Source organism: Nipponia nippon, unplaced genomic scaffold (genome assembly GCF_047370975.1).
Source record: "Nipponia nippon isolate SJK-2023a ecotype South Korea unplaced genomic scaffold, ASM4737097v1 scaffold_1, whole genome shotgun sequence".
NCBI classification, from domain to species: domain Eukaryota; kingdom Metazoa; phylum Chordata; class Aves; order Pelecaniformes; family Threskiornithidae; genus Nipponia; species Nipponia nippon.
In genome coordinates this window covers 83115975-83121974 of record NW_028262290.1, presented here as the reverse complement: position 1 = coordinate 83121974, position 6000 = coordinate 83115975, and positions in this window count along the sequence as shown.

The following is a 6000-nucleotide window of genomic DNA, read 5'->3' as shown; positions in this document are numbered from 1 at the left end:
AAAAAAAATGGCGCTTACGTTGGTAGCAAAACTATCCAGAGCATAGATGTACACTAAAAATTTATTACTATCAAAAATTCTGTGAAATAGAATGAGGAAAGAGAAAACATAGTACAGATTATGTCACATCTGTCAGCCCTGGGATAGCTTTTTGCTTGGGATAGTGGGATCCGGTCACACCAGAACCTTATAAGCCTTTGCAAAATCTTTTTGTCTATTTATTCTCTGTTAAGTGCCAAAGGTGCGTATGCTAGCATCAAGCCACAGCATAGTGGAAAATAATATATTCTGGTTTTCCTAGTAACATTACAGAAACCACTGTGACTGCTAGCAGAATCTTCTGTTTTCCACTGGGATGTTTATTACCATTAATAAATTAAACAAATGAACTTTGGAGTTGACCCAGTATGGTGAGACCTACACCTTTTACTTGACTGGACTTTAATGTCAGTTACAGTGCACGTTAGGGTATAGAGATACTCATCCTAAACACAAAACTGCTTCAGCTACCTTTCACAGCTAAGAATTATATCCTTTTTATATATAGGTTTTTTCCTGCAGTGTTGTCTTGTCATGGGACTTACACTACACATGGGTTTTGTGGTTGATGTAGGGAGTAAAGAAAAGCATGGCTGCAACAGGAATTCTCAGTACAAAGGTGAAAAGATGGTAACATGCTGAAGGTTTGGGCAGTTCATGCATAGCAGGTTTGATATTTAGGTATAGATCGATTCCGTGTGACTGACTTGCTGTACCTGATTTAAACCCGAAGAGTGTGTATGCCTGAGTTCCTGCTTTATTTTTCATAAGGCCTATAAAAACAGATTCCTGCCATGTGTATTATTGGCATACTGGATAACTTTGAAAGGCCAGTTTACAGTTGTACCATAAACCTATGGTAATTGACTGCAGTCAATAGCAAAAATACACAAGGAATGTCAAACTAGGGATTCTAGCAATAGGACCAAACACAGTCTGAGGCTGAGATGTACTGAAGAGTCCTTTCCACCCATAGCAATCATGTATGAGGAGCTCTCTCTGGTTATTAATTCTTTTTAGGAGCTTACTGTGGTATCCTGGATGCCAGGCCTCCAGATATGAGTTTGGAAGCACCGGGAGGAGGAAAAGATAAGCCAGCTTCTTTTATCACACACAGTACATGCCCTCAAGAAAAACAGGCTGATTGATATAGGCTGAGATTTTTTCAGCATTTAATTTCTTTTACCTTCTCCCCAGCACAGGAGAGGAATTTAGTTGGGGATGCAAAATGCAAGACACACCTTGTTTTATTATACGGTTGAGACAGGCAGCACTCAGGAAATTCAGGAAGTTTTCTGACAATGCTTCTCTTACACCACTGCTTTGGCCATTCTGTATAGAAAGTAATATTTCCATTGGTGGTTGCTAAATGTAAAGCTTAATGCACTGAATGATATGCTATTAATGTAACCAGTCAGAGAGAGAGGATGTGGAATGTGGTTGAGATTGTTTTCCAAGGAAACTCTGTCTTTTTATGATTTCCTGAGTACCTCAGTTTTCAGCATTAGTATTTTATCAGTGAGACAAACATTTCTGCTCTCATTACACTTTTGAAATGTGCTGTGGTATATAAATCTGGCATCTTTGAGCTAACTGACATAAGCAGTATTTTTAGAATAGCTAAAACTGGGCTCTGAGAGCTAGAAGTTTGGGTTCTAGTACTGGATTTACCATAGATCCAGTTACTGATATTGGACAGGACAATCATTGTACATAAGTTTTCTCATCTTTAAGCTATGAACAATAATACTCTCAATTCCCTCCCTCATTTTCCCTCATTTTCCCTCATTTTTAATAAACAGATGTGAAATCTGATATAGGGCAGGATTGTTTGAAGGACATTTGAGATTATATATAAGTTGAGATCCAGGTAAATGGAAGGGATTTCAAAGCAGACATGCAGGTTTCATTTGTGATTGCCTTGTAGTCCTTTTTTCCCATGCATAATCTGTATTAAATAATTGGATTACATTAGATAAGATGCAGCTGAATGGTGAAAGACCATGGATGTCTCATCAACTGTCAAGTGTGATTAAAGAGTTTTCATGTGATGACAACACAAAAAGTCCTTGGAAACGTGCAGTCATTCTTATTATCTAATTATAGTTTGACTTTAACCATAGCAATCTAACTTGCTTAACCATAAAAATCTAAGCTGTATCACAGCAATATGTTTTATAACCTGGGTATTTATCAGGAGTTTAAGATACAAGCTACTAGCAGGAAATACAAAAACCCCACCAATGAGAAACTATTTCAGTTATTTCATCACAGATGAGGTCAGTGGTGGAGTAAAAAAAATTGATGGAATACTTTGAAAAATATTTATAGGAAGCTAAGCTGACATGATGAAAGAGGAGCACCTCTTTGAAAAAGGGCCTAAGAGATAAGAAATAGTAGGAATAAAGTGGTCAGGTTTTGCAGCAGAATATAATTAAATATTGATGTCACTAAAATGTCAACAGCCCATGCTGTTCTACATAGAAGTGATGTGGAAAATAAGAGACAACTGCAAAGTAACAAAATATGCTGATATTACAAAGATTATTCATGACAGCCTAAACTAAACTGATTGTCAAGAGTTAGAGGGTTCTACCAGCACCACTCAGGAAGGTATCAAATACATTGATGGCAACAACCTATGTAAAATACAGAAGAAGAAAAAAAAATTCTTACTCCTTTCAGAATACTGAGAAGTAAAGCTCTCTAAATTAGACTAATACCAGAATCATTCTGAGATATTTTAAAACTGGCCTATTCAAACCTGTTTTCAGAAACTTTGGAAAACACAAAGTTAAAGAGAGCAGTAATTTTTTGAAAGAATTTCCTTGATCCTTAAGTTAAAAAGCTTTTTCATACCTTCCGTAATTTTGGTGGTAACTGTGAAATGTGTCGATTAGTCTTAATGAGGACAGGTGGAAAGTGAAAAGATCTACTAAGATGCTGAAAGTGAGCACAGCACCACCAGGGGTACAATGGAAGCCACCTGGCAATAAAACTGGCAGTGAAATTTAGTGTCAAGAAACACAAAGTCATTTAGCTGACTGCAGAGAGTTATACAGCAAAAGGTGAAAGCCCTGAGAAATACCTCAGATCCAATCAGCTGTAAATTTTGTGATTTGAGCTCCTACCCTTATCCTCAATTTATGTATCTCTCCTTTCTACCTGATAAGCACAATGAAACATCAGACATTCTGGGAACCTACAAATCAATTTCTGTTCTTCTACTGATCAGGATAATTTATCTATGTCATACTTCAAGCCATTCAATCTAAGTGACACAGTTTGGTTTTAATTTTTGCTTTTCTCTACAGGAAGTGTTTTTGTTTTGAAATTATATCCAAAATTCCCATGTTTAATAGAATATACACTAACATTCAAACAGCTAAAAAAGAATGATGTGGCTCACTGTCAATAAAATAGTCATTTCCCTATATTCACTCTATTGTTTATCATGGCATTACTGTTTGCTTTGCAGGAATGGTTTCTGTAATATTTACTCAATTGATGTCAATCTGCATTTTTACACATCCTGGAACAGCTTATGCATTTTTTTTTTTCCTAACACTAGAAGTGCTGTCAGTCTTATTTACTTTCCACTGAAAGCACCAGCTTTCTACAATAAAATTCAGAAACAATAGAACGGAAGCTTATTTAAAATGCTCCTGCGGACATAACCAAATAGTTCATATTTGAAGTTTTGAATATCTGTCATTTGCAATATATAGGTATTTCTTTCCCAGGCAACAGAAGCTGAGAACTTGCTTCTAAGGGTGCAGGTGCACACAGCTTGTTGAAAGCAATTTTGGCCTGCTAATTAATATTTTGTATCGTAAGAACCAACAAAAGCTAAACACTTAGTCCTTCCATTTCAAAATCCCACTTTCCACAGCATAGAATACTGAGAGAATGGGAGGAAAAACTACACAGACATCTCCAGTTCTTCCTCAAAGGATGTCCAACAGCAAAGAGAGGTGGTAGAACTGGAGACTGGTGGTAAATCTACCTTGACAAGAGATCAAGGAGGGCTGAAAATCCTGTCCTTTCCTCAAGGCCAGCATTACTTTTGGTGTCTTGGGACATGCCCCAAAATAGTCTCTTCATTATGGGAACTCCAGATGCTTCCTTTAGTAGAAAACTCCAAACAGGAGAAGTACTGGAAACACAGACATTCCTGCCTACAGACAGTTCAAGGTATCTGTTCTTTCATTGCTGACCCATAAAAATCTGAAGTTGAACACTGTTAAGTCACTTTTTGAATCTGAACATTCCCAAAGATTCCTGGCTTCAGTCCATCTTCACTACAGACCAGTACAGCATTCACCACAGCACAAACTGTTTAGGCTTTATGTCGTCTGTTGATGAGCTTTATCTGTTAAGTAAAAATGACCCCAAATCAAAAGATGTATGCTCTCAGTTATACAGTCAGAGAATGAACATCTACTAAAGGAAGTTATCATTAAAAACTTTTAGTGTAGATCTTTTTGAATGGAAAACATAGATCATAAAATCATAGAATGACTAAGGTTGGAAAAAACCCTTAAGATCATTGAGTCCAACCATTAACCTAGCACTGCCAAGTCCACCACTAAACCATGTCCTCAAGCACCATGTCTACCCGTCTTTTAAATACCTCCAGGGATGGGGACTCAACCACTTCCCTGGGCAGCCTGTTCCAATGCCTGACTACCCTTTCAGTGAAGAAGTTTTTCCTAATATCCAACCTAAACTTCCCCTGGTGCAGCTTGGAGCCGTTTCCTCTTGTCCTATCGCTTGTTACTAGGGAGAAGAGACTGACCCCCCACCTGGCTACAACCTCCTTTCAGGTAGTTGTAGAGAGCAATAAGGTCACCCCTCAGCCTCCTGTTCTCCAAACTAAACAACCCCAGTTCCCTCAGTCGCTCCTCATAAGACTTGTGCTCTAGACCCTACACAATCCTTAATTAGTCCAGAAAGCTGTCTAGTCGTACTGAAAAACTAAAACTGATTTCCACGTCATTATGACAGGAGCTTTTTTTCTGGAAAAAAGCACTTCTAGCTAACTCATACATCGAAGTGAAGAGTAAGTAACAGATATGAAGTTACCATAACTGTTTTTGCTGATTCAAAATGCCCTTCTTGTCTATTCCAGCTACATCATACAGATTACCCTTCAATGTCTGTAAAACACTGTGAAGGTGAATATATTTTCAGTATAGATATTACAGAACACTTTATCCTGTCTGCATATTAATAATACTCACTTTTACCAATGGCAAACTAAAAATCAAAGATGCTTTTCTAAACGACCAGACACATTGATTTGTTCTCTCATATGTTTGTAATAGACTTCAAGCACATCTTTAGCAGCAAAATAAATTGTTACTGCCTTATAGTATTTTTCTGAAGAAAACCAGGTTCAGCAGGTAGTAATACTAATATTTTTTTTTTTAAGATAAACCTGTATTTCGTGTTTCTCAGATTACTCCAGTCAACTTCCTCAGGCCCCTTTTTAACAAAAGAGCTGCAAGTGACATGCCAAGCATGGAGGCAATCAGCGAAGCCTGAGGCAGCTCATTCTCTATCCCACCCTTTCAAGCTACAGTCATTCCTTCAAAAGGCTGTTGTGTTATAGCTGAAGGAGAAGCAGCAGGAAACTTCACATTTTTTTGTAATAAATGCATAAACCATTGTCAACTAAAAAGTAAGCATCAGTTAATAAATAACTGGCAGCATTTCCAAGTGTGCAATAATTCAAGCCAAAATATATCAAACTGTCATATTAATTTAAAATCATAGACAGTTCTAAATTTACATGTTAGGTATTGAATATTTTTTTCTTATGTTCTATAGGCTTTCCTCCCTAAAACAAGATTTGACTTGAGATATGGTTTTCAGTGAAAAAAAATACCAGGGTATGAACTACATTTTCAGGTAAGAAGAAAGTGTCTTTTCTTCTTTTGTTCACCTAATAAATACTGG